The sequence below is a fragment of the Macrobrachium nipponense genome, chromosome 43 (genome assembly GCF_015104395.2).
Source record: "Macrobrachium nipponense isolate FS-2020 chromosome 43, ASM1510439v2, whole genome shotgun sequence".
In the NCBI taxonomy this organism is placed as follows: domain Eukaryota; kingdom Metazoa; phylum Arthropoda; class Malacostraca; order Decapoda; family Palaemonidae; genus Macrobrachium; species Macrobrachium nipponense.
In genome coordinates, this window is record NC_061104.1 from 29,306,240 (window position 1) to 29,326,835 (window position 20,596).

The following is a 20,596-nucleotide window of genomic DNA, read 5'->3' on the forward strand; positions in this document are numbered from 1 at the left end:
CTCCTAATCATTCAAGAGCGAAGCCAAGGCTTTTGGAAATAAGGACTTTTTTGGCTAGAAATCCCAAAAGAAAACCGAAAACAAAACTGCTTCTTCCCCCTGTGGGAGACCCACTTTCGTTTGTTGAAGGTGTGGATTCTTCCTTATCCTTTTTATTTGGGGTTGGTTGGTGCTTACTAGAAAAAGTTTGTTTTTTTTTTTTTTCCCTAGTTAAAATCCCTTAGGAGAGATTGAACTACGCTAGGGTTTTGTTCAAAATGTGGGCTTGCCAACCATTTCAAGAACCAAACATCCAGGTTTCCAAGGTACCGACCTGGCAAACTTCTTTCTGTCGTTGCGGTTGTCAAAAAAGATTTAATCAATCCTGATTAACGTACTGATTCGGGAGGTAAAATCCCATTCCCCCCTGTGGATGAAAGACAGAACTTAACATAGCTCTCATAAGCCCCTGATAGTTTTGAAAGATGGACCCACGTTCACTTGAAATATTTTTTATCAGAGGTGCGCTGCCTGGCAACTGGCGACAGCTTGTGAACAGCTGGTCCTTGAAAAGCCCCTTCTTGCAGTTAGGAGCTTCCTGATAGAAAAAAAACCCCAGTCAGGGAGGCCACCAGAGAAGACAACTCCAGATGCAAACCGCCAAAAGATAGTTATTTTCAATGATAAAATAAATTTTTTGAACATAACTCACCCTGGTAAGTTATCAATATAGTTTCTGTCCCCGACGTCAACGGCAGAATTTCAAAACCTCGCGGCAATCACCGAGCTTGGGTAGTCAGGTGCACCACCTGTGCGCCCTCCTCTACCCAGGTACCGTTAGAACCGTTCCAACTATTCCTCATGATTCTTCCATGCCCCCATTAGTCCTCTAGAGGGGTGGGAGGGCGGGTGGGAATTAAATTATATATAAACCACTACCAGGTGTTCGTATGTTCAAAAATTTTTTCTATTATTTTAATCATGAAAAATGATATTGTTATGATACAATAAAGGTTTTATAATACGCTTACCTGGCAGGATAATATACATATCTAGTTACTCCGTCCGTCCCCGTGGCCCCGACAGAAATTCGAAATTTATTCGCAGGCACACGCAGCTGGTAGGTCAAGGTTGATCTACCCCCCGCCCCACCTCCGCTGGGTGGCCGGGAATTAGGAACCTCTAAACCCGTTTTCCTAAATTTCATATTTTTTCTTCCAGCTGTTCCCTCATGAGGGGAGGCTGGGTTGGGGCCATTAATTGGTATATATCCTGCCAGGCTGTAAGTATGTATAAAACTTTGTATTGTATCATAACAAATACTCATTTTTGTTTATACATTACAACTTACCCAGCTCGAATATATACATAAAGCTGATTCACCCAACCATTGGGGTGGGTAAAAGGGTAAAAACAGCTATTACTGGAATATACCAGGGGTAAACAACATACGTTGTAGGGTAATAAATAAATAAAAACCGTTGGTTCCTATGTGTTTAGACGATAGGGCGGGTCGACTTTTCCTAGCTATTGCTAGAAGAGTAGTCTTGGTTTTGTTCTCAAGAGCCTCAGCTAGAGGGGATTTGTTGTGACCTCTATGGCCTCAAGATTCGTTCTTGTAGATTGTCAATGTGCGGTGGGGTTAACATTATCCACTTAACTTGACAGAATCTAGTGGTCCATTTGTCAATGGGGGTCTTATCCACTTACTATGACAAATACCCAATTGCCTATTGGCATAACTTTAAGGAGCACCAAACCACCGATCCCGATCACCTGAATCCTAACAACTGAGGGTTTGAGGGTTTAGGCTTAATTTGAAAAGAGGCTAATCCCCAAAAACTCATTTTGCAAATCAAAATAAAACCCAGAAAATAATTACAACTTATGTTTGTTAAAAAAAAAAAATTAAAAATAAAAAATAATTCACTAGTTAAGGGATCAGTAGTGTCGTCTCCCTATACCCATAGCAAACGCATCCGTTTAGGAACAAAGTTATAACAAAGAGAGAAGGAAGGATCTCCTCATGTAGGCCCAACCACTTCCAATTTGATCTCCTTTCCGTGCAAACAGAGGGTGGAGGAAGTAAAACAACACCCCAGAGTTTGCAATCTCCCACGTTAATTAACCACGCTAATATGTCCTCTCACGGGAACCTTATTTGTTTATAGGAAAGAACAAGGAATTTGTTAAAAGCCCTTCCGCAACTTTTTCAAGCGCTTTTAATTCTTAGCTTGTTTGAAGGGAAACATCCATTCCCAAGTAGTTACTCAAGAAATACGATGCTTTTAGGGAGAGGAATTTGTTTCCTTTCCTGGTTTTTTTCCCCCACTGTTCCCAAAGGAAAGACCCAAGGGTGGGGCTTTCTATTCCTTTGTTGGGTTTGGAAATTTTTCTTAGAACTCTTCTGGAATTGAACCCAGCCCGAGCCATTTCTCTGGCCTGGCCGCCCTCGGCCGCCTTGCCTCTGGCCTCGGCCGCCAGGCTCCTTTATTGGGGCGGACTGGTGCGGGCCGCTTCTTCAGTGTGTGCGGCCCCCCCCTCGGCGCTTGGCTGGCACTTTCGCTTGCCTGGCGCCTCGCGTCGGGGCTCGGCTGGGCTCCTCACGCCTTGGCTTGACTTCTCCCCACTTTGGCTGGAGATTCGACGCTTGTTAAGAGTCCTCGATGAAAACTTGGCACTGCTTCCACCTCGGACACTTAAAATTTAGCCCTCGATTTTATTCGCCTCTTAGCGGCATCTGCGCCAGGATTGGAGGCCTCACCCTTCCCCTTCTCCTCATCAACAATGACAGTGTTTTATTTGGACTGTCTTGCTCTAGGCGTCTTTACGCCCTCGTTTGGCATTTGGCGCCTGATTTGGCGCTACATTGTCCGAAAAAGTTCTGAACATCCACAACTCGTTTTATCAGGAGAAATGAAAAGGGTGGAAGAAAATTTCCTTTCACTTTGAGCTTATGGCCTCCGGTAAGACAACGGGGAGGTAATTTTTAGTGCAGCTACCGTCCAGTAGGACGATAGGAAATCTAATAGTCCGGGAGAGGACCAGTCTTCCCCTCCGAGGGGGTCGGATACATACTTGATACTTCCCCGTTGACTAACGAGCCACCTCTTTCCTAATTAGGTTGAAAAGAGTTCTCTTGTTGACAAAAACCACAATCTTCCCTATCCTTGCCACGAAGGCAGGGAAAGAGCCTGGAAGTTCATAAGGAGATTCTCGAGCTGAAATTGGCGCTAGGATTCCTGACTTTCTAGCTCCTTTAAAATATTCCTTCTCGAACCCTTCTTGGGAAAGTGGTTTTTTAAGCCCTCATCGTATATCGACCAAAGACTCATGTCAGCAAACGTTTTAAACCTTATCTCCTTTTTAGTAGGATGAGAAAATGTAAATAACATTCGCCTGGACAACGGAATCCTTTATCTGAAAGCGTTAGAATCCAGGAATAAAATAAAAGGTTTTGTTAGTTGCTTTTTGCCAAAACATACCATGCTGGCAGGAAACCCATTGCCTAGTTTTCTTTCTAGAATTTGATTCCAGATTTCCAAGCCCAAAATTTTCACGTTCGTCATTTTTAGGTCCTTTAGTAAGCCTGCGAAGAGAAACATTGATGAGGAGCAGTTTCCCATCTTGTCAGAAACATCGGAAATCTGGAGGAGCCCAAATAGGAATTCCATGTAAATTATAATGCTTCCTCCTAAGTTACTTAGTCGTATAGAGGTAATTGTGTATAAGATCCCGAAGATCTTAATGCTCTGCTATCTCCAATTCCCTTTATAGAGACAGAGTATTATAGCCTTTTTGTTAACTGGCGTTTTCTTTTTGATCGCATAAAATATTACAAAGGTTGATTCTTTCCCTTCCCCTCGGAAAAGGGAAGAAAAAACCGGCCTATGTGGTTCACAGAGGTATCGGAAGAAGGACAGTTTCCCTCATTACCCTCCTAGCCACGATCTTGCAGTTAATCCATATATCTTATTCATGACCTAACTGTCATTTACCCCTTGGAAACAAACATCCTCTCATTTCATGTCCAAGGTTCTCGGTCAGTCCTGCACGCAGACAGACTTCAAGAGTGGAGAGGTTGTTAAGGTTCCATTTAAAACAATAGATGCTGAAAGAATCTAATTTCAGACTGGTTCTTGGAAAAAAAAGACTTCAAAAAAAACTTGCTGTGTAGAAGGAAAACGGGGTGAACCTCTTGTGAATCCAACCTCTTCTAAGTCATAAAAATGACGGCAATAAAGTATTATCCTCCTCTTGTTCTTTGACGCCCTTGTTTCTTACATTCTGGGGGGTAAAAAAAAGGTTTATATTTTAGGGGGGAAAAAGGGGAAAAAAGACTAAATTTTGATTTCCCCTTTCTATTAAAATTTAAAGATGGGCGTAGATTGCTACCTCTCTCTTTATTATTCCTTTCTTTCCCGTCCTTGTGGGCCTGGGGCAACGAGGAGTGGGGAAGAGGAAAATTAACGGAAAATCTATTCATCGTTTATTCAGCAAAAAAAATTATTATTATCCTATTCTCCTAATAAATGATCCAGGATCGAGGAGAAGTCATTCAAGATTCCTATCCTAGGACATCAGGCCGTAATGTACAGTTCAAATACTTGAAAAAAGCCTCTCACCCAATACTGAGAGCTCTTACGAGTCTTTTCCAGTACCAAACCATTACAAGGTCTCCTTGTTATATGTTTACATAGGAGTAGGATAATATAACATCCTGTTAATAACAATGAAAGAGGAGAAAGAGGAGCTGCATGGTTCAAGGACTAGCCGAAACGTGCAATAAAAAAGGGGTTGCCAAGGTCTTTCTAAAAAACCTGCACCCAGATTAACTTATGAGTCCGATATATTTTCTATCACTTGTCTCATAAGGTTGAGGAAAGCGAGAGACTTCTAAAGATATCGGTTCTCTTCACCATGTAAAGGTCTATAAAGCAGAAACCACTTATCCTGACACGTACTACGTTTGCCTGTGCGATATCTAGAATAATTGTCAGTAGAGGGTTGATCTGGCAAAGCAAGTTTCTCCCAAAACAACTTTTCTTGCAGGAAAGAAGTCGCTCACGCGACACTATATCACTGACATGAGAAGTCTGTTCTTGTTAGAGACTTCCGCAATTTCAGTTAATCCTGACAAGGGCCACGGCCGCCGGTGTGCGATAACTTGGTCCCTGTCAGGAAAAAACTGATCTTGTGTCAGTTCTCAAAGAGGAAACTCTTGGAAAGTCTGTCTCCAAATACTGAGAAATTGGAGATCCTGATGTTTGCGCCTGGTTGGCGCCTCGCTCCTGGGAGGCGTCACGCTTCGGCTGGCGTCGCGCCTGCAGCGTCCGCGAGCTTGACTGGTGACCTCGCTCCTAGGAGGCGTCACGCTTCTGGCTGGCGTCTCGACGCCTTGCAGCGTCCTCGCGCTTGCCTGGTGCCTCGCTCATGGGAGGGCGTCACGCTTCTGGCTGGCGTTTCTCGCGCCTTGCAGCGTCCTCGAGCTTGCCTGGTGCCGCCTCGCTCCTGGGATGGCGTCACGCTTCTGGATTTGCTGTGCTCGCGCCTCGCAGCGTCCTCGCGCGCCTTGCCGTGCGCCTCGCTCCTGGGAGGCGTCACGCTTTTGGCTGGCGTCTCGCGTCTCGCAGCTGTCGCGCTTGCTAGGCGCCTCGCTACCTGGGAGGGCGTCACGCCTTCTGGACCCATTATTCTTGCAACCGTGGTCAGGAAATCTCGATATCAAAATAAGAAGAGTGCTGTAAGAATCCTATAATTTTACAGTACTTCCATAGTTGGATTTTCTTCTCAATTTTCCTCTAATTCGAGTATATCGGAAGGGGAATTATTCTTTCCTCCTGGTTAATTCTTCCGTATCCCCCCCCCCCCCCCACCCTTTTTTCCTGAACGAGAAATATTTGGCTAGCGCCTCCTACTAATTATCTTTATGTTATGTGCCAGAACATCTGTGTCTTTATGGTACCCGACATCCTTTCATATGTTTTAATTCCGTTCTTCTTATGAAAAACTATTATATACGTAGTATAATCCTTCAGGGTCAGGGAAACCATTCCCCACTAAAAGAATGTTTCCCATTCGACTCATACAACTTCTGCGCAATATCCGATTCTAAATACGGTTGTGTCCCGTTTCTCGAAAGACTTAACCATAGCGTAGTCTTGAAGTGAATCTCTAATACATCTCTCTTCTCACTAAGTATGTACTCTAATAAGACATGCTTTCGTAAGTATGAGTGCATTAAATAATATAATGTTCTGCTGCATTAGAATCCTTTAATCATGTTATCTATGGTAAACAGCATTGAAAGGTTTGTAATATCTTTCTTATTGAAAGCTTCCTAACAAAAGGCAGACAATATTTATTTATGACAGCTTCAGTATTCCCTCAATCCGAGGCTAAGACCACGATTGTGAGGGAAGAGATACGGTTAGTTATCCATTCGCAGGAGAAGAGCTGTAACCGACCGCTCACGACTGAGAACAACATGGTACGCCTACTGCCGTGGTCTCTCTCTCAATTCAAAGCGAAAGCAGTCTTCGAAAGCCGACTGGCCTTCCCTTTCCAGTTGCCAGTTACTCCATTTAATAAAGGAATCTATAAAATTTTTATCAGCTTCAGGAAGTTTTATATATAAGCATAATTAAGCGAACGAGACTTCGACAAGTCTAGAAACTAAATAGGTGTCGTCTAAACAATCCTTTTTAACAATTTCTTCCTAGGAAAGTCCTAGAAGGGTACTGGTAATTCATGGAAACCTCTTCTAACACGAATAAAAAAGTTTCAATCCTACTCTCAATTCACCAATAAAGATTTGCTTCTCCGATCACTTCTCGAAGACACGAAAGCATCATATAAACTTATACTCTAGCGTAATAGAATGCTCTATAATACTGTTACATTAAGGTAAACCGTATTAAATTAGGAAATTTTGTAAGGATTTCACTTGACCATTATAGCATAAATTTCGGTATGTGAGTATGCCTTGCCATACCGTAGCCTAAGGCGATTTGTCCTAAGCATGGTAGGAGCTAGAAGCTTAAAAGTCATATATATATGCTTTATCACTCAACGATATCCATATAATTCATTCGATTGACAAATAATCTGAATAGATCTATATCTAAAAATGTACCGATGACTCTTATGTTGAAATAAACAATTTCATACCCCCATGGGATAGCGTTCTCTGTCTAGTTGCGAAAAAAAAATGTTCGAACAATGACTATCACAAATGTTATCGAATGTCTCAAATATTAGAAGGCGCTAAATCGTTGCCTGATTCGAAAGGGGGTGGATCGATTAAAGTCATTCTCATTTTGAATAATTCTACCAGAAGGCATTATACGAGGATCTTCGTCAAATTCATTCATTCGAAGTTCTCCTATCCATCATGGAACAGTAGGCATAAAAAAGGGAGAAACACTGTTTTAGGATGCCTTTCCAATGGCTATCCCTGGCAGTCTGGGACGCTCTACAGAACCTGCCGAGGGGACGCCTGACCGGTGGGGATTCTCTGAAACCTCCTTACGGTTTTCGACATTCCTTCTCCTCTGGGCTTGTGAGCTTGGAAGAGGTCTAGACCTGAGAGCGAGACAGAGCCGATCAGACGCACCCTCCATGTAATGGGGAACATTATATTCACTTCTTACGTTCTAAGAGTTCATATTTGAACTATATCCAAAGTCTACAATTTGCAAATATGATATTGTAGATTCTGCGGAGTAAGAAGGTGAATGAGAATGCAACAACTACTAGTACTGTTACTACTATAATTCTTGCTCGTAACACAAGAGCTAATAAAGCTTCTAAAGGATAGTTACTTTTCTGACTTCCCAAACTAGGAAGAAAGATATACATTTCTCAATCAAATCTAACACTTATTTGTATTAATGAAAAAATATAAGTAATTCCCTTTCATGAAAGTATATTTCGGGAAAGTGCATGAGTGTCTACCGAAAACTTCGGTAGTTACACGTCACTAATCTCGAAATTTTCGAAAGTTAATATTATAAAAAAGTTAACAAAAGCGTATGCCGAACCAAAGATCCATTACTTCCCTGTAAAAGTTAGCCCAGACGATCAATGGCGATGAAACATGAAAAATCCATCAGGAGGAACTGCAAACGTTGTTTACATTCGAAGCGACAGAAAAAATATGAATTAGAAAACGGGTATGGTTCCTATTCCCGCCACCCAGCGGCGGGGGGGGTAGATCACCTGACCTACCTGCTGCGTGTGCCGCGAAATTCGAATTTCTGTCGGGGACGACGGAGTAATAGCTATGTATATATCTGACGGGTAAGTTGAATGTATAAAATAAAATTTTCAAACATCTAACTCCCCTGGTAGTTATATATATAGCTGATTGACACCTTTGGTGGAGGGTCAGAGACAGCTATCATCGTTGGAATTGACATAAGAGTTAAATAAAAACAAACTTACGGGTTTGTACCTGTTAAGGAAGCTGACTTCAATGATATCCTGCCTCATTATGTCTGCTTTCCTTATGAGATCCAGCGATCCTCTCAGGGGGCTGAAGACCTCTTGGAGACTGTCAACCAGTCAAACCTCTATGTGACTAAACTCCCTACAATACCCTTGTTCCGGGCGCTACCAAAGAACAAGTTGACCACCTGACTAAGGATCAATGATTGTGGAAGACTGCGTCCAGTCTCCACAAACAACCATGAAAATTTCAATAGTCCCAAGGTAAGACAGAGTATTGGATATGTGGTTTTTTAAAGGAGTAGTCCCTTCTCCTGTTACTGAATGAGCTGCTACAAACGGACCCAGTGTGTAGCAGTCATCATACAAAGTCTGCACTTGTGTAAGATAGTGTGACGCAAACACTGACTTGCTTCTCCAGAAGGTTGCGTCCAGGATATTCTGAAGGGATCTATTTTGTTTAAAAGCTACCGAGGTTGCTACGGCCCTAACCTCGTGAGTTTTAACTTTTAGTAGCTTGAGATCCGCTTCATGAATTGCTGAATGCGCTTCCCTAATTAATTGCCTTATAAAAAAAGGATAACGCATTCTTTGACATTTGCAGAGAGGGCTTTTTGACAGAGCACCAAAGCCCCTCTGAATTGCCACGGAATTTTTCCGTTCTTTCCAGGTATGTAAATTGCCTCAAGGCCCTTACGGACAAAGAACTCTTTCTGCTTCCTCACCTGTGAGATCCAAACAGGTTTAGAATTTCGAACTATTTGGGCCCAGGGCTGAGTAGGGCGTTCGTTCTTCGCCAGGAATCCTAGCTGCAGAGAGCAGATAGCCTTGTGTGTCTGAAACTTACAGCTTTGCTAAAGGCCTGGATTTCACTGACTTTTTTTGCTGTTGCTAGACTTAAGAAGAGAGTTTTCATGGTGAGGTCCTTAAATGATGTTTCTTGTAAAGGTTCGAACCTATCACTCATGAGAAAATCCAGAACTACATTCAAATTCCAAGCTGGTGAAGATTGTAGTTTCTCTTTAGTGGTCTCGAAGGATCTAAGAAGGTCTTGTAGATCCTTATTATCCGATAGATTCAGGTTCCTATGTCTGAAGGGACCGCTGCTAGCATGCTTCTATAACCCTTCAATGGTAGAAGCTGAAAAGTTACGCCTCTTCTTAAGGTATAGCAGAAAATCTGCTGAGTCACAGAGGTAAACTGGAAGAGGAAACGGAGTGTCCCTGCACCATCCTCTAAAAGTCTCCCACTTGGATTGCTATACCTTAATGGTGGAAGACCTCCTTGCTCTTGCGATGGCTCTAACTGCCTCCTTCGAAAATCCTCTAGCTCTTGTGAGTTTTTCGATAGTCTGAAGGCAGTTAGTTGAAGAGCTTGGAGGTTTTGGCGATACCTTTCCAAGTGGGGCTGTTTGAGTAGATCTACTCTTAACGGAAGGCTTCTGGGGGTGTCCACAATCCATTCCAGTACCTCTGTGAACCACTAGTCATCCTGGTGCCTTCGTGAGACACGAACTTATGCATCAGTTTGTGTACCACTTTGAATGGCGGGAAGGCGTACACATCTAGATGATCCCAATTCATGAGGAACGCATCTATGTGGATTGCCTCGGGATCTGGGATTGGAGAGCAGTAAGTCCCCATCCTCTTTGTTTGTGCTGTGGCGAAGAGGTCTATGCATGGGCAACCCCAGGTTCGCCACAGGTTCTTGCAGACTTCCTTATGGAGAGTCCACTCTGTCGCCAAGACTTGATGTTTCCTGCTCAGGATGTCTGCCCTTACATTCTTCTCCCCTTGAATGAAGAGCGTCAATAATGTTACGAACTTTTCTGTTTCGTCCAGAGAAGAAGCTCTCTTGAACTCTTGTAAAGGGACTCGGAGTGGGTTCCGCCTTGTTAGTTGATGTAGGCCAACGCCGTCGTGTTGTCGGAGTTGACCTGCACCACTTTGTTGTGCACTGCACTTCCGAACTCCTTGAGAGCCAGAAAAACTGCAGTCAGTTCTTTCTGATTGATATGAAAGTTTTCCTGTTCTCTGTTCCAGGAGCCCGAGACCTCCAGCTTTCCCAGTGTTGCTCCCCATCCCAAGTCCAAGGTGTCGGAAAACAACACTAGGTCTGGGTTTCTCTGTTTTAGGGAAAGGCCTTCCTGACGCTTGACGGGCGTTCCACCACCGTAGACAGTCTTTCATGGAGTCTGAAACTGGAATACACTTTGTCTCTAGTGTCTTCCTCTTGTCCAATGCCGATTGAGGGGGAATTGAAGAGGGCGAAGGTTCAGTCTTCCTAAGGAGACAAACTGTTTCTAGCGAGGAAACGGTGGGTTCCCCAGCAGACTCATCCATTCCCTAACGGAGCACTTCTGTTTCCTTAGGAATTTTTGCAACTTTCCAAGGCTTGTTCGTTCTCAATTCGGACGGATAAGCCGAAAAAACCTGACTCTGAATCCTCATACCCCAGATACATGATTTCTTGGGATGGGATCTGAGATTTTTGAAGGTTTATCAGAAGGCCTAGGTCTTCCGATAACCGAATCGTCTTGTTAAGGTTCTCCAGACAGCAGGTGTAGGAGTGTGCTCTGATAATCCAGTTCGTCCAGATACAGCGAGGCCCCTGATACGATTTCTGTGTAGCATTCCTGCTACGTTGCTCATCAGCCTCGTGAATATTTGAGGGGCGGTGTTTAAGCCGAAGCAAAGAGCTTGAAATTGGTACGTTTCTTCCTTGTAAACGAACCAAAGGTACTTCTTGGAGTTCGGGTGGATAGGGACGTGAAAGTAAGCATCCTGAAGATCTAACGAACCATCCAGTCGTCTTGTCTGACTGCGGCTAGAACTGATTTTGTTGTCTCCATCGTGAATTTTATTTTCTTCACGAAAACACTCAGGGCACTCACGTCCAGTATTGGTCTCCCTCCCCCCGAACTCTTGGGAACCAGGAATAAGCGGTTGTAAAACCCTGGAGACTCCAGATTCCGAACTCTTTCTATTGCCTCCTTCTGAAGCAACATAGAAACCTTTTGTGCTGTATTGCCTTGGATCTTGGTTTCCTCTCTGTATCTCGCTGACAGATCGATCAGGTTCGGATTTCTTTCTGCTAAAGGGGGGTTTTTTCAAGAAGATCGATCAGTCTTTCTGCTAAGGGGGGTTTTTTCAAAAAAGGGATTTTGTATCCCTCCTTGAGAAGCTGAATCGACCAGGGATCTGCTCCTCTTTCCTCCCATGCTTGCCAGAAGTTGGAAAGTCTGGTTCCCACTGCTGTCTGAAGAGGATTGTTGTCAGACTTTGTTTCGCCCTTGTCAAGAATTCCTCTTGCTCTTAGAAAGCTCTTGACCCACCGGTCCTTGTGCTCCCTCTACTGAGGGATCTACCTCGAAAGGGCAGAGAAACTCGAGTAGAGGTTTAGATTCTTTGAGTTTCTGAGCACTGAAACTTGATGGTAAGACCTTCCTTGCTGCCTTTGTCATAAGATCTTTAGTTGCCTTTTTGAGTTAAGGCAGAAGAGACTTCCTTTACCAATTCTTGAGGGAAAAGACGAGTGGAAAGGGGGCAAAAAGTAATTCTGCTTTCTGAATGGGTGTGACCCCATTCGAAAGGAAAGAACACAATTGAGCCCTTTTCTTCAAGATTCCTGCCGAGAAAAGAGCAGCAAGTTCGTTAGATCCGTCTCGAAGAGCTTTGTCTATACACGACATCAGATGAACTAGTTCTTCCGTGTCAGTAGATTTGGAGGCTTCTAATTTCTTCCCCAACGATCCCAGAGTCCAGTCTAGGAAATTAAACACCTTGAAGGCTCTAAAAATCCCTTTGAGGAGGTGGTCCATCTCACAGGAAGACCAAAAAACCTTCGTCTTTCCCATGGCCGTCCGACGAGAAGCGTCCACAAGACTGGAGAAGTCCCCATGAGAAGAAACGGGAACTCCCAGACCGAGAGCTTCTCCAGTATCATACCAGATGCTAGATCTGGATGCTAATCTGGCTGGAGGAAATGAGAAAGCTGCCTTTCCTTGGTCTCTCTTCGTGTCCATCCATTCCTTCATGATCTTCAATGCTCTCTTTGTAGAACGTGACAACACCATCTTTGTGAAGTCGGACTTCTTAGATGTCTTCCCTAGAGTGAACTCTGAAGGTGGGGAACGAGGGGCAGCTGGAAAAAAGTTATCCAAAAAAAGTTCTGTAAAAAACTTTCATTAGTCTTTTCAAGTCCGACGAAGGCTGTAAATCTCTTTGATTTTCTTCGTCGGACAAGTCTTCCATCGGACCAAAAGGAGAAGGGGGGGAGTCATCCCTCCCCTCTTCCGATCGACCCATAACCGACGTCGCTATGTCATGTTTCGTCTGTGTTTTCGAAGAAAATTCATGTCGCCTGCAAGTGTCCTGGCATCGAGAATCATGACGCTCGGCCTCTTGGTGTCAAACTTCTTGACATTCGGCGTCATGTTGATCAAGTATTTGACTTTCGGCATCTTGGCGTCCAGCCTCTTAATGTCTGGCGTCCTGGCGTCCAGCTTCTTGACGCTCGGCGTCCCGCCTTTTGACGCTCGGTGTCCTGGCGTCCAGCTTCTTGATGCCTGGAGTCTTGGCGTCCAGCATCTTGACGCCTGGTGTCCTGGCGTCCAGCCTCTCGACGCTCGGCGTCCTGGCGTCCAGCCTCTAGATGCTCGGCGTCCTGGCGTCCAAGCCTCTATAGATGCTCGGCGTCCTGGCATCCAGCAACTTGAAGCCTGGCGTCCAGAATCTTGACGCTTGGCGTTCCTGATGTTGAACGTCTGGCGGTCCAGGCGGCTCTTGACGCTCGGCGTCATGTTGATGAGAACATTGACGTCTGTCGTCTTCCTGGCATCCAGCTTTTAGAGGCATGTCGTCCTGGCGTCCAGTTTTTAGAGGCATGTCATCCTGGCGTCCAGCTTTAAGAGGCATGTCGTCCTGGCGTCAAGCTTTTCGTCCAAGCTTATGAGAAATGATTTGCTTGGCGATCTCTTTGTTTGTAGTAGGCTAATAAGCCTGCATTAAAGAAGAGAGCTTTTGCTGCAAATCTTGCAGTAAGGAAAACTGCGGAGCTTCTTGCTGCTGGGGACAGACTGGGGAAGCCGTAACTTCAATCTCTCTCTCTTCATCATGTTCGGCGAAAGACAAACGTCCTGAAGACGAACGCCAATCGGCAGGAAGAGCTGGAGCAAGAACTGAAGGCATCCACTCGTCCGATACTTCCTGTACTCCTACCAAAGACGACGGCCACCTGTGCGACATCTTGCGTCTTAGTTCGGTAGGAGAGCAAGCATCGGAGTCGAAAGAGAAACGTTCCGGAGTTGCTGCCGGCACCGAAGGCCTCCCCCGCTCCGATATTTCCTTGCCTCCTACCAAAGACGACGGCCGCCTGTGTGACATCTTGCGTCTTGGCTTGGTAGGAGAGCAAATATCGGAGCTGGAAGGGAAGCGCTCCGGGCTGCTCCAATGACTACATCCTGGCAGTTCTTGACGCTTTGCGTCCTGCTCTACTGGATGTTGTCTTTTCATGGGTCTAGATTTCGCAGTTCTGACGCCATCCCCGTCTGGGTTACTGCGTCGTCAGACGACGAAGAAAACACTTTAACCTCCAATGGCGAGGGTGAGCGTCCTGGGATTCGTCTACAAGTACGCTTGAGGGGAAGGCCGCTCGGGAGCTAAAACCTCTCGCCTCCCTTCGTCGGTCGACATTCCTTCTCACGGGTTGGTGAGCTTGGAAGCGGTCTAGGACTAGGAGCACGACAGGTCCGAGGCGGGGCGCACCCTTCACTGCACTTGCACTTTTTATATTACTAGCCACTTTCAGATCTCTCATCAGATCACAATTTCTCCCTATCCTCTGCAAGGGATTCTACTGTTGTCCAAGGGCTTGAATGGCTGTCATCATGTCCTTTAATGTTGGACTCTTACCTGTTTCCGTAGTTGGATTTGGTACTGCTACTACATGTGAAGGATCAAAAGGTTCATTGATAGATAGAGAACTGTCTATCCCTTGACTATTCTTGGAGGAGCGAGACATAGTACTCTTTGCTCTCTTATTATTCTATCCTTCTCTAATTTCCGCACATAGCGGTAATAATCAATCCATTCAGTTTCAGGCAAGTCCACACATTCATTTTACACCTATCACCCAACTCACAAACTTTACCTCTACATTTGGTACAAATAGAATGATTGTCTATAGAAATTTAGCAAGCCGAGTCTTGCAACCTTTCCACAACACATTCTCACACTCGATGCAGAGTCAGTCATGTTGGGAATTATCAAAAGAGAGATCAAACAAGCAAGGGTCAAAACCAACAATATCCAAATAAGTCAAGAAAAATCCAAATAAAAAATCCAAATCAAGCGAAAGCCAAAGCCAAAGTGTACTTCACCAAATCAACTGCAAAAAACAACGGGGTGCTAAGCGAGGATCGCAAGTTCCAACGATGTCACCGATAGCGGCGGCAGGGAAGATCTAAGGAATACTTGGAATGGTTCTACGTACCTGGGTAGAGGGCGCACAGGTGGTGCACCTGACTACCCAATCGGTGATTGCTGCGAGTTTTGAAATTCTGCTGTGACGTCGGGGACGTAAGCATATATATAAACTACCCAGTGAGTTAGATGTTTGAAATGAGGTTGTTTGAGCAGCCAAGTCTTTTGAGGTGGTAGTAGTTAGTAGTAGCCTTGGGAAATCTGCCAGCTCTATTAGAATCATGGAAACATTCTGGTGGATCTGGAATTTGTTTATTACCTGCCTGATCATACTCTAGAGGAGGAAAGGCTTAGAGATGTTTGTCCATCCACTCTTGTAGCACAGTATCTGTTGCCAATGCTAACAGCTCTGGGGACTGGGGAGCAGAATAGAAGTAGACAGTTCTGCTCCCCTTAACTGGTGAAAAGATCCAAGATAGGTGTTCTCCACAACTTGCAGAGATCCTGACACAATTGATAGCCTAGTGTCCATTCTGTTGATAATACTGCTTCTGGTGGCTCAGTTCATCTGTCAGAACGTTGAGTTTTCATGGATGAATCTTGTCAGAAGGGTTGCTTGATTTTGGTCTGCCAAAAGCAGCAGACCTTTCACTACTTTGTAAAGGGAGAAAGCGTGTGTTCCCCCTTGGTTCTTTACGTAAGAAAGGGCAGTCATATTGTCTGAGTGAATTGTCACTACTTGTTAAATACTTTCCTTTGTGAAATGTTGATGTCTAAGGTGTACTGCTTTCAACTCTGACATTTAAATGCCAATTCTCTTGTTCCTCAGACCTCTTTCCCAAGACTTCCTAGTCTCCTAAGCTCGATCCACAACCTACATTAGACACATCTGAGTAGAAGTCTAGGCTGGGGGTTTCCCTTGGCAGGAGGGATTTCCCTTTAGAAAGTCTGGTTTTTACATTCCACTAACAAAGATCTGACTTTATTTCGGGAGTCACTGGAAACATTACTGAATCTGGGAACACTTCCTGTCCCAACTGATTACCAAGTATGTAATACTTCAATGGTCTCATATGAAGTCTGCCCAGGTGAATGAACTGTTCCATTGACCATAAAGTTCCTAGGAGACTCATCCAGTCAGTCACTGAACACTGATTTAATAGGAGAAATTAGTCAACTGTCTTCAGGCACAACTCTACTCTCTTTGCAGATGGAGAAACCCGAATATTCCGATGGTCCATTATCATCCCCAAATATAGATGGAATTAATTGTGATTCCTGGGAGTTTATCATCAAGCCCAGCTCTCGGGCTAATAAAAGGATTTTATGGAGGTCCTCCGAACACTTTAATCCTGATTGGCTCAACTCAAAGTAGCCAATCGTCGAGGTAGAGGGATATCCTTATTCCATTAGATGCAGCCATTTTGCAAATGGGGCAAGAACTCTTTGTAAATACCTGTGGTGCCATCTAAAGACAAACAATGTGTGGCAAATTTGGAACACTAAGTTCTTGTAGACAACATTAGAAACTTCCTTGATTCCTGGTGTATCAGGAACGTGGAAATATGCATCCTGCATATTAATGGAGGTCATCCAATCTCCCTAGATAATGGATGACAGAATGGTCTGGTTTGTCTCCCATCCTGAATTTTGTCTCTGACCCAAAGACATTCTGCTTTGGGCACTGCAAATAAGATGATTGTAAAAGCTGGGGGAGTTCACATTCTCTACTACTTCTACTGGCCCTTTTCCTACGAGATGAGATTTCTTCTGAGAGGGCTAAAGCCTTCTTTGAGGTTTAGAAGTAGGCTGTTAATGCCACTGGAGAGTTGGATAAAGGTGGCCTTTCTTTGAAGGGAATTGTGTACTCCTCCTACCAAACGTTGACTATCCATGGCTCTCCTCCTGTCTCTCCACTTCTTCCAAAAAAGTAGTACATAGTCAGGTTGCCCGTACCGGAGTTCAGTGGACTGGATCTTCACTTGTGTCCTGCAGCTTTAGACAAAGATTTCTTGATAGATCTGGAGATGAATCTACTTCCAGATCGAGACCTAGAGATATATCATTGTCAACTGCCATGAAAGAGCCACATCTGAAGGGGGAGAAATTGTCCTGGGCGGGTTGTGTCGGCACTTTCTTAGGATGTCTGGATGATTGGGACTGAAAATCCTGCGTACTCTTTTTCGGGATATCTGAAGAAACCCCCAAAACTACGTCTCACGGGAAAAGATGTTGATGGTCCAAAGGTGAGAAAAGGAGGGCCAATTTCTGAAAAGAGGTCATGGCCTTAGAAGCGAAGGAACACCAAATTTCTCTCTTTTCCTATCCCTCATGAATTTACCTAAATGTGACTAACTTTTTCCATTTCTTAAAGTCTCAGTCTTTACACTCACTCACATCTTACTTCTATTGAACACACTGTCCTTAGCAATCTGTGCACATACAGTGTGAATCATAAACATTCCTTCGTCAGTCGAGTATTACAGCCCTTGCTGCAATACCTAAAGCTCGAAGAACTCGAGTCCAATAACATAGTCAAGTCCGACAATCATTGTAATCAGGAAAAAGTCAACAAAATCAAAATCAGCAATAATAATAATAATACTAGTGCCTAACCTACCTAAAATATGCCGTAAGGCTATACAGGCCAAGAATACTTCACCAAAAATGATGAAAATGTCAACCAAAAGAATGATTTTCAAAAAGCAGGAGTTAACAACTGAAATATATACAGCCAACAGCCAGAAGAAACAAATTGAAGCCACTTTTGCTAGTTGTTCCTCTCTTAATCCAAAAGTGGGTGGGGTCAGTCACCTAGCCACTAGAATATAGCACAGCCCATGAATTCTAGCTGCCAATTCTAGAAATGTTTATCTATGTAACTTACTTGGTAAGTTACTTATATAAAAAGTATGTCTAATATATTTTTTTTGTTATGTAAAATTTAAGTCTTAACTTAATTGTAATTTATGCGTATGCTATGTTTTGTATAAAAAGGCAAGGTTAGGGTAATAAACTGGTGGTCAAGAATAGATTATAACCCATTTTTAGTTATTTCTTAAGGAAAAAAATTTATTTGGATCTCGACTGCATCACATATCAACGCTCTGGAACGGATTAACGTCAAGGTCCGGGGTTCTACTACAGTAAGTCCTCGGGTTACGCTGGTCTCGACTTACGATGTTTCGTGGTTACGAACGCGCCCCCATAAAAATATAAAAAATAATATTTTGCGTCGTTCCGTCTTACGCGGTTTAGCGTCGTAAGCAACGTAAACAAAACGCGAACTAGTTCCAGGCGCACGGCGGAAGAATAGAATCGCTTTGTGGGGGAGAGGACGGCGTCGCTTCACTACGCTCAGTCCTCGCCCATACGCCATTTTTGGTTGGTTACACTGCCCTCTCTCTCCCTCGTGTTGTATCGTTTTTGTAACTTTTTGCTCTTTGTTATGGCTCCCAAGCGCAAGGCGGACTCTTCTGATGGTAGTGCATCGAAGAAAAGAAAGGCCATCACCATGGAAATTAAAGTGGACATTAATAAGCGATCCGAGAAGGGAGAAACGCCAACAAACATTGGCCGCTCGCTTGGCCTTAGCCGTTCGACCGTTGCTACCATTATCAAAGATAAAGAGCGCATCGTTGAACATGTGAAAGGATCTGCTCCTATGAAAGCGACAGTGATAACTAAGCAGCGTAGTGGTCTAATAATTGAAATGGAAAGGTTATTGGTGCTTTGGTTGGAAGACCAAATCAACGGCGTATCTGCCTTCACCTCAATAATCAACCTCGGCCCTCAGCATCTCCAGTAACTAGTATGTTCTGCCTCACCTCAAGAATCATCTGCCTCAGCATCTCCAGCAACTTCTGGAGGTTCTTTTTCTCTTCACTAACCTTCCCCCACCCCCAGTCTCTCCAGCACTGCAGCTTTCCTCTCCAGTGTGCAAGCCAATCAAACTAATAAAGGTAAGGAATTGTTCTCTCGTTGTTATTGATAGGTATTTACATTAAATCATGTGGTATTTTTCAATGTTCCGACTTACGCTGAAAATCGTGTTACGATGCATCGTAAGAACGGATCTACGTCGTAAACTCGAGGACCCCCTGTATATATTGTACATTCAGAAACAGATACTTTTAAAGACATTTAAATGGTGAAGGTTATCACCATTAAAACAGAAGTGAAGTAAGATACAAGGTCCTATGGTTATCTGGAAGTGTTTGATCTTTTGGAATAGATTCTGTCACTAAGACTGAATACTTAGCCACTACTGTACAGCACAAGTATTTCTCTAAAATACAGTCACTTGCTGTATAACTATTCCAACAGCTATCTTAGCTTGTTGTATTTAGCTTGTAGTCCTTGGCTAACAATAAATGATCTACCTTATACTACTATGACTACACATCACTTTAAACTAAATGTTTTAAAAAGGTCATGACAAATTTTGATGCACCACACCATAAATTCTTGTGGTACTAAGAATTTAAGCCATTGATAAAAACTTGACTATATTTATCCTAAGGATAGTGGTACTTCTCAATATACAGTGGACCACCCGTATTTGTAGGGGATGAATAGCCGACTGCCTAGCCACCCCCCCAATGGCTAAAATCTGTGAAACTCCTAAAAAAAAAAAAAAATGCTTCAAACTGCCTATTTTGTTAGCTCAAACTCAAGAAAATCCACTAAAAATGATTATGCCTGGTATCTTAACAGTTTTAATCACAAAAAATTTATATGAAAATTCAGTAACTTCGGGATATATCTCAAAGAAAAATACTGCAAATACATGAATTTTCTGCAAATAATGAGTATATAAGGTCCATAGAGAAATCCGCAAATACACGAGTTCACAAATCCAGAGTCTGCAAATAGTGGGGGTCAACTGTACAAGTAATAAAATAATTATCTTACCTAATCTTTATAAAAATGACATTTTTATGATAAAATAAGATTCTATATATAATTACCAAGTAGTTACATAGCTATAGTTTCTAAAACCGTCAGCAGCTAGATTTTTGGGAAATTTGTGGTAAGCACTAGTTTTTTTTGGTCAGGTGATACCCCCCCCCCCACCCCCACTATCAAGGGAGTGAGGAACCCACACCGAAAATCAGTTGTTTATGCCCTATTATCCATGTGAGGGGAGGAGGGCAGGTAAGTATACATAAAATCTTATTTTATCATGAAAATGTCATTTTTATGTATGCAACTTACCAAGTAGTTAGTTACATAGTGAATCCCACATTGTAGGAGGAACCAGGAGGCAGGCTTTGATCATGCAACTACTTGGTAAGTATACATAAAATCTTATTTTTGTTCATGAAAATGTCTTTTTATGTATCCAACTTACCAGTAGTTACATATCTTTTAAAATTTAATAAATATAAAATATGTACTTAGTGCTAGCATCCATGCAAATGCTTGTTGGTTCCTTACCGTTAAGAGAGCTGAATAGTTGATTACTGTCTCTGGAAGTTGCTCACCTCAACTCATAGGGACGTGGTGTAAAGCATGACTCGTCTCTAAAAATAAAAAGTGGGACCCATGCAGCTAAGGAATGTCCGTGGCTAGCATGGTTAACCAATGGATGCCCCTGCCCAGGGCGCAGTACCATATAACATCATGTTACCAGAGTAAAAACATATCACCTTCACCATAACCATAATATTCATACCTGACTATACAACAACCTTATTTAAGGCGAAGAGATAGGCTAGGAAGGTATGACTTCCTACACATCCTTA